Source organism: Chroicocephalus ridibundus, chromosome 3 (genome assembly GCF_963924245.1).
Source record: "Chroicocephalus ridibundus chromosome 3, bChrRid1.1, whole genome shotgun sequence".
Lineage (NCBI taxonomy): Eukaryota > Metazoa > Chordata > Aves > Charadriiformes > Laridae > Chroicocephalus > Chroicocephalus ridibundus.
In genome coordinates, this window is record NC_086286.1 from 69,888,598 (window position 1) to 69,901,826 (window position 13,229).

The window sequence follows — 13,229 nt, forward strand, 5'->3', positions numbered from 1 at the left end:
AGGGTATACGCCAAGATAATGTGCAGTTGTCTCATTAGCAGTAATCTTTAGCTCATTCACTGAAGAGGATGATTGTGCTCTGGGGTGTCTCGTAAAGATTCAGTTATTTAATAAAGGGGTCTCTTGTCAGTAAAATCCTTACTGGATTTATAGAAAGTTGAGACTTGTTGGCAAACAAGGCAAAATACTTCGGGAAGTGAAAGAATCCCTTTTTTGATAAAAGAAATTGAGCTCTGCTCTCAAAAACATGGGTTCTCTGGAGATTTCAGAGTGATTCTAGGTAGGTCTTATTAAACCAGATATTTCACAAGCAGCCATTGACAGAATTTAACCTGGGCCCCTGCACTGGGGTCCCAGGGAGCGACCTACAGAACTGCGCATTTTTCCCAGCTACAGCTGCGGTCAATGGGAACTTTACCCTACAAAATATTTAGGAATAGTAGCACTGTTGTTTTTGTGACAGCCAATGATATAGGGAGGTAGCTTTATGGGGGAAAAGGATATAATTTATTAGACCCTGTGGTACACCTGAAAAAAAAAAAAAAGGCAAGCAAACTTTAGGGCGTACAGGACGATGCTGAGAATGAACGTCTGTGTCTGTAGAACAGCCCTTGGCCTGTGTGCAGCTCCCCAGGCTGGGCAGAGGCACAGCTCAGCCCGCACGAGGGCTGCGGGAGGCGTGTGCCGGGGGAAAAGGAGTTCTCGACGTAGACAATAAATAATTTTGCTCTAGCGTGTTTAATGCACTGTTGATATGGTTAGTTATGTGCCTGCGTGACTTGCAAATGTGAAAATAATGCATAGTTATCTGCTTTGGCATATGGAAGGAAATAATAAGAAATAAGCAGTTTAGCATCAAATTTAGCTATTAATTACCAACATGCCTAAGCAGAAAATGTCGTTCAATTCTAAGCTCGATAACTTTTCCTGAATTCATTTACAGGTTTATTGTCTTCAACAATACAAAAAATTCTTGCAGTGATTTGTAATGAAAACTTGTCTGCTTTCACTTGAGCTACTTGTGTACACTGTAAGTGTATTTAAATGGATGCTTTGGCTCTGTCCGTGCCACACTAATTATTGCCAATGTCTTCCCTGAATCTCTAGTTTCGGGCTAGTTTGCTTTTTTCTCCTTTTGAATCGGTGTTCAGACCGTTGCTTTTTTCTCTTTCTCAGCTGCCTCTGAGCATTCATAGTCCTTGGCAGAGTGCCCAGCAGTGCTTGTCCTCGCCAAATATCGTTCGCGTGCTTTTAAAGTGACACTTGCTTGAGAAAAAGGGAAAACTAGTATCAAAATAAATGGCAAGATCAATACAGGCATAGCTAGAATGTTAGATCTTGAGCCCATAGCTCTTGGTGATATATTTGTGATACCTGATGAAATCCTCTTAATTTTTTAAACCCTTGCTCAAAAAGTCACACTGTGTGACTTCAATTTATTTCTCACTTCTCTAGAGAAAGTTTGATGGTTTAGCAAGTTGTCTTTACATAGGAAACCTCTGAGCAATGGGGAGAGACAATTATGGTCTAGGGCTTTGTTGGTATACCCAGGCACCCCTGTAGCATATTTTAAGTTACTTGCTGACCTCTTTATTAATTGCAACATTTGAGTTAATCATAATTGTTTCAAATAAAGTATACTTAATTTGCTCCTAATTTCTATGGAGACATCACTTGCATATCTGAAGAAGTTTTGGAGGGTATCAGAGGTCTCTGTGGTGTGCACTGAAAGATAGCATCTGCATACTTAGGGGCCCAAGCTGCAAAGCCCTGCCCAGCTTTCCCTGGGAGTTCCCCACCGCTTCCAGCCCCTAGGGAGCCCCCAGGCCCCATAACACTGTGATGTGACCACTGGTAGCTTTTTGTTGACTTTCTTCAAAGATAAGGTCCCGCATTCTGCCTTTTCTAGTCCCTCTCCTCCTCGAGGAAGAAGGAGGATGGATGTGTGTTTCAACTGACCCTTGGCTCCAGCACCATGCGTGGTGTGCCTGGAAAGTGTGATGGTGTATTGCAGCTGCTTCCCAGGAGAAGTGGGGAAACTTGAGAAATACAGGATCTCCACTAGAAATGAAGGAGACACCACATGCTTTTTGCCTTTCCAAGCCAAAAAGGCACTTGAAGTCCTGATCTAAGCAAGGTTCTGGTTTTTGTAGCCCATTTCTGCGTATTATGGACAATAAAATAACTGACTGCAGTTGCTATGTAGAGGATTCAATAGATATTGTTCATCAACCAGGGGATATGCAGAGTAGCTGTTAGAGTAAGAAGATTTCTCTGAATTTGTTTCTTTGGGTTTTGAATTGAATTGTTAGAAAAAACTACTTCTATGTTACAAGAGCATCTCAACTTGTTTCCAGCATAAGGGTGCTGCACATGCGCTGCAAGCTGTATTTGCGTTTGTCACATCAAAAATACTAATATTTGCCTGATATGCAGAGCTGCTGTCTTGTAGGGTAGAGATGACCATGAGTCGTACCTGTCCAGTGCTTCCCAGGCTTTTGGGGCCAACCAGGTTATATTCCCTACGCCTGTGCAGCTGCTGTCCCACCACCACCACACTGGGCTGGAAACATCGTTCCAGCTATTTGAACTTGATCACCAGCAGAGTTCAACTGTAAGTTTTGGATTAATGTTCAAGCAGCAGAGCAGATTTTTAAGAAAGGTCAGCAGTTTTGAGCAGCGTGGAATATAACCAGCTGTGAAGATGGAGAGATAAGATGGGGCTCACTTTATTGTACCAGGTTATAAATTTATTTCTGTGAGATGACAGCTGTCTTCACACTTGCATGAATTTTTATGCGTGTTTCTTACCTACTGTTAGTTTTAATGACATACTGATACAAAAGGGGTTTTTAAAAAGTAAGTTTCCCTTAATTAAAGTTCAGATCTTTTTCTCCAAGACAGAACGAAGTGAGGATATGTCCCTGTGCGTGCAAATATTACCTGTTAAAATATTTTTTTAAATGTGCAAATAATAAGAACCTGCCTTAAATTTTGATTTTATTTTTTTAATTTTTTATTTTTTTAATTTTTTATTTTTTAACATGGGGTCACCTTTTCCTTCAGTGTTGTGTTAGCCGTAGTGCTTTGGTTTGGATTGTAATGGCTCTGTATTTGCAACAGAAACTCAGAGAGATAATCTTAGAGACATTGAAATTTGCATCAAAAGTTTTGGAGCATTTTAGATTGCTGATCTCCAAAATATGCATACGTAGCACCATTTTCTCCTGTCCCTGATATTAAATAAATTTTCAGGGAAATTGTGCTACGTGTTTCAGTAAGTTGGTTTGTTTTCTTTATTTCACTCCTCCTAGGCTCACTGTCGCTGGACACAGTTTGCTAGCAACAAGGTGGCTGCAGGTGCAAGTGGAGTAAGAAGCCACGTAAAATGTCTGAAAACCTTGTACGGTTGTGGCTTTACTGTCTTCATTCCCACCTCTTCTGCAGCTGCTATCCAAGGCTGAGAGCATAAGTTGTGTAAAGGAAGGGAACTTTGACTTACCTCCATTTCTTGGCCTTTATCCTTCCTAGGCTGAGAGCGGAGGGAGACAGGTCATGAGGTACTTTTCCCTTCCCTCACCCTGCTTACACTTTTATTACCATTGGGAGTGATAGGAAGGCAGAATGGAGCTTGTTTGGGCCGGGATGCATGTATCAAGTCAGTAGGAGGACTCAGGGGACTAGTTCTGAAGGGTGAAGGAGGTGTTCTCACCAGAGATCCCCTCCAAAGGCCTCCTCCGCCATTACAGCAAGGGCAATGCAAGTTGTATCTCCTTTTATCCTTGGAGGACTGCAAAATTGAATTTTACCTGCAATTCTGGAATGCCTTAAAGCAGCCTCAGCTGGACAGCACTGGTGGGTGCTTTAGAAGGACTAGAGAGGACAGAGCGAGCTCAGTGCGAAAGCTGTGATGTCATTTGTACATTGTGGACATACCACTCAACATTCTGCATGGATTCCTTATCTTTAAACGTTCAGAAGCAGCAATCAGTAACCTCAGGAACACTTGGTCGGCTATCTTAGTAAGCGAGGTTGTACTGTGACTCCCTCCACATCCCAACCCACTAGCTTCCTCCCTTCTGCCCTGGGTCTTCACTCCAGCCGCTCTTGTTGCTGACAAACGATGCCCTCGCCTCTGCTGGTAGCCCACCTTGGTCCCTGCGCCTGTTAGCCAGCATGGGCAGGCTGGGGAGATGCCTTAGACCTAACTGCCTTCTCGTCTTGTCGAGCTGCAGCGAAATCTGGCCTCATGTGTAACCATGTCGTTTCCTTGTGGGACACATAAACGGGGACTTAGTTCTGCCTGAGCGCCGGGGTAGCATTTGTGAAAGCTATTAAAAAGTTTGTAGATGTCAAGTAAATGTATATGATTAAATAAGTGATTCAACTAGTATAATTAACAGATGGCAAGATCAATTATATATTCATATTTCAGGCCAACAACATTTGGTAGATATAATTACTTTACAGGTGTTAACTGCCCTTTATCGTGAAACGAGGTGTCTCTAAACACTAGAGGTACTCTGCAAAGTGACTTGTGGTTATAAACTTACAAGGAGGTTAACGGCTCTCCTTTTGCATGTGGTGTTGGAAAGCTAAATTCAGTTTCTCTGTCTGATACCAAATTTAAGAAAGTGGAGGGAAAGAGATGAGCAGGTGTTATATCATCTGATTTCTGGAAAAAGCTACTGAATATTACAATGGGTTTAAAATTCACTTTGACATTTGAGAGATGCAAAGTCCAAACAGGCAGGCATTCAGGGAGGAAGAGACAGCTGGTAGGAAGAACTCCTTTGATTTTTTCGAAATTAGGGCTTTTTTTTCATATGTAGAGAAGTAAATTGCATGTAATTTGGATTGGATTCTAGTACAGATTGCAATGACTTGTGGCCAGAAGAGCAAAAATGAATAAGTAGGTTGTAAGTTTATGCTCATTTTGTAACTGATTTTTTTTTAGTAGAACCAAAAAGTGTTAATTCACTGTAAGCTCTACATAACAAAGTTTGCCAAAGATGCAAAGTTGCATATACAGAACACTTACAGAAGCAATAAATTGTATTTTTTGAAGGTTCTTTGCTTGATGCCTTACGTTTAATATTTGCATTAAACAAGAAGAACTAAAAGAATCCATGGAAAATTAAATACATTTCATTGGCAGACAAATAGGAAGTTAATAAAATTCTACCATTTGCACAAATAGAGGGGATAAGATATACAATCAAGAGCAAAGGCTGATCCTTAATTTTCTCTTTTCTTGATGTTTGGTACCTAGAACTATCAAAACCTAAGATTTATTTATTGTATTAATTATGAATTATTATTAGTAGTAGTAGTAGTATGAATTATCATTTCAGCATTTCATGGTTTTGATACAAGCAATTAGGTTTGTAGCCTAATTTTTTATTTTTGTTTAGCAGCAAAAACTTTGCTATTTAATAAACAATTTAGGCAGCTTAAATACTAGCTTACAAGATCACACTTAAAATGTCTGCATTGAAAGAATATTTATACACAGCATTTTTCCTTGTGTTGATGCTCATCATGGTTTTCAGCTTTATTCGTCTGGGGATACAGCAATGGTTCTCCTCAAGGTGTGAGAAGGTGCGTGTTAGGGAAGAGGGAGCAGAAATGGTGTTGAAGGGGGGAAAGAAACAAGTCTGGGAACTTGTCTCTCTGCCTGAGATAGAGTGGGGAATCTTAATGTTTGTAGGCACTACCAGCTGAATACCGTAGCACAGGTTACATGGATTTGTGCAGTATAAAAGGCTGCTTACCATGCTTGTGAGAACTGGGAGGACCTGGGTGGTGGGCAGCACTCAAGCTATGGGCTCGCTGCCTGCGCTGGGCATGGCATGGGTTGCATTGCCATAGCCACGTCCATCTCGATGGCTGCTTGAATCTCGAGACCTGGAGCATAAAGAAACCTTCCTAATCATTAAAATGTTTATCTCTTTCATAAGTTTTCCTGTAGTAAAAATGTCACATGCATTATTCTTGTTATGCAAAATCGCAGCAAATGGCAAAAGGTCAACAGTAGCTGTCAAGATTATCAGAGAGTAATTGTAGCAGCTTCGTGGCATATCAAATGTGAAAGCTTTTATTTAATAATAGTTCACGTAGAGTAGCTGTGAAGTAAATACCAAATCCAAAACAAATGCTATATGAAAGAACAGTAAGAGTTTTATTTTTTTCACCTTGTGGGTTTCTTGCTCTTGCTCACTCAATCATTTTAAGTCCTTCTATCGCTATAGCAGATGTTTTATCTCCTCCATTTCTGATTATGTATCTTTGACAATTTTGAAGTCTCTGAACATGTGAGCTGATTATATCTTAATTTCTTTCTTTTATAACCATAAAAATATTTTTTTTAAAAAATTTTGATTCTTACTGAAGAGCATGGAAATGTACCATTTCAGCAAAATGACCTTATATACTGAAGTGTTTTGATAACATGACATACCTCCAAACTGAAAAGCTGTCCTGAGCATACAAAATTAGATCTTCTTGGAATAGTTCTGACAAATGCTGCTTGACTTACGAGTTGTGCATTAGAGGCAAACAGGATTGTTGATAGTTTGCTATTTTCTCACAGAAGTGTCATATATGCAAAAATAAAATAATGCTGTGGACTTAATCCCATGTGGTTGAGGGAAGGGAAAGAATTGTGAGTTATGTACTACAAAGCCTAAAAGTAATAAGGCAATATGAAATAAAAGGAAAAATTTAAGAAATTAGTTTAAAACAAAATACATTAGATACATTCCAAAGTCCAGAAAAGAATCAAAATATATACAATTCCACCCCCCCCTTTTTTTTTCTGTTTTCTGTTAGAGAGTATCAAATCAAATGTTTGGATTACTTTTTTAATTTATTCATTTATTATCAGAAGTGATAATAAACTGTTGAGGGCGTCTGGTTCACTATGCAGTGGGTACATAGTAGAACTAACTATTTAAAACTTGGTTTAAGCAATTTGGATTGCTGTGTAATTCAGTACTGAGTGACAATTGCTTCCTACTGTTTTAGCATGGAGTCGGTCTGCTGAACCCACTTTCACGGTTAGGAAGCATTTACTAATTTTGAGTACTGTTTATCCTGAACTGGAGTATTTGCCTTATATGGATTGTAGTTTTACTTCTTTTATAATTCTGGTAATTATTAGTATGCCGTATTAAAGGCATTCAGCCTTTTACTTGTTTGGATTTGTTGGGCAGGTATTCAGAGACAGAACTGGCTAGCAAAACATAACCAGTTTTAGGAATACAATGTCAGGGCTTTAAGAGTGATTTATTAATTCTGGTACTGTTATGGGGAATTAATTAATTTTCTGTAACGATTATTTAATATGGATTGTTACGGCTATGGCAGGAGTAGGGAAGTGATCGTGCCTCTGTGTTCAGTTCTGGGCCCCTCTGTACAAGAGGGACATTGAAGTGCTGGCGCGTGTCCAGAGGAGAGCTACCAGGCTGGTGAGGGGTCTGGAGACCAGGTCATATGAGGAGAGGCTGAGGGAGCTGGGCATGTTTAGCTTGGAGAAGAGGAGGCTGAGGGGACACCTCATTGCCCTCTACAGCTACCTGAAAGGAGGTTGGAGAGAGGTGGGTGTTGGCCTCTTCTCCCAGGTGAATAATGACAGGACCAGAGGAAATGGTCTGAAGTTGCGGCAGGGGAGGTTTAGATTAGATATTAGGAGGAATTACTTTACTGAAGGAGTGGTCAGGCACTGGAACAGCCTGCCCAGGGAGGTGGTTGAGTCACCATCCCTAGAGGTGTTTAAGAAACGCCTAGAGGTGGCACTTCAGGGCATGCGCTAGTGGCAGAGATGGTAGGTTGTTTGTTTGTTTGTTTGTTTTTGTGTGTGTATATGGTTGGACTCAATAATCTCAAAGGTCCTTTCCAACCACGAAGACTCTATGATTCTATGATTTTGTGATTCTATGATTTGTGAAAAAAAAAATCTTCATTTTTTTCTTATCAAAACATTCTTTTTACAATGTATTATTTTGTTCTATGTGTTGGGGGAGGGAGAAGTAATTCTGATGTTTTCCTTATTTACTGAGTTACCCTGTGTATAGCACATCTGAGATGGAAGCTAACTGTGCAATATTTGTACACAAAACTGGGGGTTCATATTGCCAGTGACAACTATGGCAAGAATAAAGTGCTGGTATACCGTGTTATGAATTAGCTGTAACCATAACTCATAGGGTTTTCCTTGAGGTGTTTGGAAAGCATGTAGTGTGTTGTTACTAGAGATTTTGTCTTGGTTTACCCAGACTTCAGCTCCTAGTGTAAAGTAGAAGAGCGTGAAAACTTGGGGAATTTTTTGACTGCGTTAATTCAAGACAGACTGTGAAATTTCCTCTGCTGGAATTCTGTTTTATTTAAGGCTTAGTTAATTCAGCATCCAATGTCTGGATAAAAAAAAAATAAAAATTCAATTTAACAGCTTGTTTATTGATTTATAGTATTCAATGGCAAGACTAAAGGGAAATGGATGAGGAGACAGTCCGCTCCTTCATGCGACATAGCTCTAAGACTGTCTGGACCTGAGACATTTCTTCTCTGCTAACATGTCTCGTTCAGATGCAGAAGGGAGTGGGGCAGAGGGGAACAGGGGACTGGCGTCCCAGTTGTAATTTTGGGTGGTGTCACTTCCCGTCTGGTTTTGTCCGTACAAGACATGAGCTCTTCAGAGATGCCTCATTCAGACCAAAACCTGGGAAACACAGAGATGATGGGAAGCTGTGGATGCCCCATCCCTGGAAGTGTTCAAGGCCAGGCTGGATGAGGCCTTGAGCAGCCTGGTCTGGTGGGAGGTGTCCCTGCCCATGGCAAGGGGGTCGGAACTGGATGATCTTTAAGGTCCCTTCCAACCTGAACCATTCTATGATAGGAGAGGTTCTGGCACTGGTGGAGAGTCTGAAGTATATTAATCCTGATTTTTAAAATGCTTTTCTGATTGTTGTGAAGACTATAAACACATTTTGTGACATTTTTATGATCACAGTGATTGCCTCAGTTCTGTATCTCGTTTGCAAGTAGTAAAATTCCTTAGATTTTTGCCTTAGTGTGGGACATAAATATCTGGAATTGCTGTATCTGTATTTAGAGTTGCTGACGACATTGTTAGATCCAAATCAAGAGCAGGGAAATATTTTTTCATCTTTGGTAGGAGAATCCAACATACCACAGCCTTTAAGATGGAGCATTTTTGGAGTATAGGGAATAAGGGAGCCATGTGGGGCAGGGGGAAGAGAAGGGTTTATGGAGAAAGCAAAGAGAGGGTGGGTGGGTGGAAGTCTGCTGGAGACCCTGGCGAGCTGTCAGACATGTCCAGAAAGACCCTGAACAGTTCTTGTTCTGTGACGGACAAAAACTCTGATAAAATGGTTTTCAGAAAATTTTTTGGTTTTATTCAGATGATGTATAAATGCCTGCCTAGCTCTCATTATTTACCACTTACATTTTTTCCGTGGAGCTAATTTATGAACAAATTTGGCTGGTTCTTATGGGGTACTGCTGTCAGCAAACGTCCTGTGCTCAGCCTAAGTCTGAAAAGACACGGGGCTCATTCTTACACCTAAATCCATGCCTGGACAGGAGTATCTGAGAAGGTTGGTAGAAAAGCAAGTAACTAGGAATCCCCTGTCATATAAACCCACAGCAGTAACACATTTCTGATGCATTTTTGTCTTTTAACTACCATTATGTTGATAGTGCGAGAAGATAGTGTTTTGGAAGGGAAAAAACCATCTGATACAGAATAGCAAAAGGAGAAGATTAGCTGAACCCATCTGCTTTTATTTTAGTTGTGTTGATACTGGTTCGGATATTTGAGTTATTTGGTTTTGAAAACACTAAAGAAAAACAAGCAGAACTGCCAGTGCAATCCCAGTGGTGTGTTTTCCTGACCAGAAGCTGCAGGAGCATTTTAGATGGGCAAGAGGATTAGATTTCAGAGAAGTGTCTTTACGTTTGGCCTCTGACTCTAATTCAAGTTGTCCTTGGGGAAGCTTCAGTGACTTTCAGTGGGACACTAGTCTTTAAGAAAAAATTGTATGATTGTTTTTTGCAGTCAAGCATGACTTCTTTCTTTGTGGTGTTTATATAGGGAGATGGCGTAACTCCCTTTCCCGCTGCATGGGCATTCTTTTCTGGTTTGGTTTTGTTTTTCTCTGCAGCTGATAATATGGCATAATTGTCATATTTGAATTCAAATTTAATTCTTCATTTTGGGTGATGAGCAAAGTAAATTAGTAAAGGTGTTTACAGATAAGGTTTGCTGCCCTTCACTTTAGCCTGTTGTGTTTACCTTTAATCTTTTGCATCTTTTGATTACAGAGTGCAATCAAAATTGCATTTTGAGCTGTGAAGTGAGAATCTGCAAAGGCGAGATAGTTCACTATATACATTTATGACATTAAGAATTATCATAGTTTTGTACTTGCTTTAAGATTTGAATTTGGGGTTGATTTTTGCTTTTTTCCACCTCAGTTTAATATGGCTTACTATCTACATACAAATCTAAATAAATGCATGTATTTGGGAGTAGTACAGAAACCCTAAAAGAATTCGGGGAGACGTGGATCAACAGTCGGCAATAATTCTTTGAGTAGTGCTATGATAAAAACAGAGTAGTATCGAGGAGGAGAGAGGTGATTTTGTGGGTATGACCGATACCCACATCTGGTCTTTATGCTTTCAACACACTGATGAAAATTTGGGAGGAACAGAGCCACAAAAGGAGTCATGGCTTAAGATGCAGTCTTACATTAAGTGACTTAAAGGTCTCGATCATTTCAGTCTGTCAGAGAGAAGGCAGGAGGTGAGTATACAGTATACAGGGGAAAAATAATACCAGGTAAAAAAGGGCTCTTTCCTCTAGAGGAGGAAAAATGTAAGAACCTCGAATGGCTGCATGCTGAGGTCAGGCTCATTCAAATTAGAAGTAAGGCACACTTATTTATCTTTAACAGTGAGGCTATTAATCATCGGAACAAATTACTGAGAAAAGTGGTGGGAACAGACAATTGCCATAAATTATAACTCCCTGAGGAATTACCAGTGGATTCAGTTATTGGTTTCACCAAAGAGGCATATTATGAAATCCAAATACATTATCTGAAGGAAATTGAACTCAAGCGGTAGCACAAGCCACATAACGCTAGGACATTATCAGCTGTGCAGTACCAAAGCGTAGTCATAATTGTAATCGTAGCTACAGCTCCATCATTTGTTTTTGCTTCATAACACTATCATTAAAATGATTTCTCATCCTCTTGTCTTTTTTCAAGGAATGTTAAGGAAATGAAAGTTGTTGGATTTTCATACTCAAATGGAGATGAGGGTAACACAAATTTTACAACCTCACTTACCTTTACAGGGAGTCAGTATCATTTTGTTGTCGATATAATCTGGTATCTTTTGGCTTTATTGTCTGTCTTTCTCAAATGCCAAATGCCGATCGTCATAATCAGGCTTTTAAATTGCTGTGTAAGCAGTAGGCTGCGTAAAACTCTGTTTCCAACCAGTTCTGTTAAAGACAAAGCTGTTTCATTTGTGGAATATTTAATTTAAATTAATTTCTTACGAGTCTATGGATAATGTCTTGTTCCAATATTTTATATTTAGGTAAATTTGAATTGATGTACGATCTATTAATCATGATAAAAATAATTAAAGCCAACTGGAAGTATTTTGGATCCTTTCTCAGGTAGATAGCAGTTTTCTGAGCGTGCTACTCAGTCATGACCTGATCAAAACAGCTAGGCAAGAATGAGAGTTCAGAGCCAGCACCAATAAAGAAACCAATCAGGCATTTCAAATAAATTTCCTTGAGGATTTTTGTGTCTAGAAAAAAAACCCACAACTAAATTTGCATGGGGAGTAGCTTAAAAAAAACAACACCAAATTCCTCAGCAAATGAAGGAAACTTCATTTTGTACGGTGTGCTTTAATTAGGCAGCAGCATTTGTGTCCAAAAGAAGACAAGCAGTCTGTTGGCCCTTTGGGATGAATGCCTTCTGGACGTGTTTCTTGAGGGACACATTCCCCGGGAGCCAGACTGCAAGTAGAGCATAGTTTGCATTCTTTGCTTGGAAACTTCTATAGCCGTGGTGACTTCTTCTCTAAAACCATTCAGGAGTTATGCTTGAAATACAACCTGCGCACTCTCTTTTCAGAGTGTATGCCCCCTTTCCTGCAGACTTTGTGTCACTTAGATAAGCCTGTTCTGCAGCCCTGGCAGAATGTTATTAAATAGCTAGTTCATCTTCTCTGTACCTGGCTTGGTTTAAATGCTTAGCTGTGAAAATCATATGTTCTATCAGCCTCTTCAATCACTGTATACGGCCTTCGCTCAGACCCAGTTAATACAGATTACTCATTTTGTTGTAACGCTGAAAAGAGCACTGTACTATGGCATGATACTTATAGCAATTAGAACAGAGACTGCAAGCATAAATTTCATTAATCATACTGGTGATTACAATGGCAGCACAGGTCACAAAAGTGTTAAGGATATTAGCCATTTTGTTACGCTACTCCAATATGCATGATTTTGTCTAGATGACAAAACATCGGCTTCTGTGCCGTGTATGTAAATATTTAAACTGTTGGCTAAAGATTTAAACTGTTGGCCTTTCCCATCTTTCTTTTCATTGCATTAAGAAGCAAAGGCAAGGTACTTGGTTGCATCGCTGTACCCTTGTGATGACTGAGTTCTGCTCTTGAGTTTTATTATAATGTCCAGTAGAAGTAAAAACCGACCCAATCTCTCCAAACAAAAACCCAAAACAAACAAAAAACCAAACCAAACAAAAGAACCCTACGCAGCAACAAATTTCAAGTAGATATATATACTAACCTAAAGGTTATTAAACAGGACAACCCGAATGCATTTTATTTAGACAGCTGCCCCTTGCCAAACGTCTCTAAGAAATGGTGGAAAATATGCAGAGTGGAGTGAATTGATTGGTTCTGTTCTGTAGCATCAGGTGGTTTGCAAAGAGGAGAGTTGAATTCTTCTGTTCAACATTTTTTTGAACATTTAATTTAAATACTGCAGTTAAAAATATTTTTTTTAATAGGAAGAAATGCTTCTGATATTCTGTGAACTACATAGTTGTATTTCAAACAAGATGAAGCAAGGTGAAATTTAAGTGAAGTGCTTGCAGTCTTGCCATCGACAAGAGGTCGGTGCCAGATGCTGTGAAGCACAATTCAAA

At 39.7% G+C, this 13,229-nt stretch overlaps 1 protein-coding gene across 11 annotated transcripts in view; it reads left to right on the plus strand.

Annotated features, from left to right (window-relative positions):
* The window catches only part of PTPRK (protein tyrosine phosphatase receptor type K), a 425,922-nt gene that overhangs the window by 300,263 nt on the left and 112,430 nt on the right, over positions 1-13,229 (plus strand). The window lies entirely within an intron of this gene.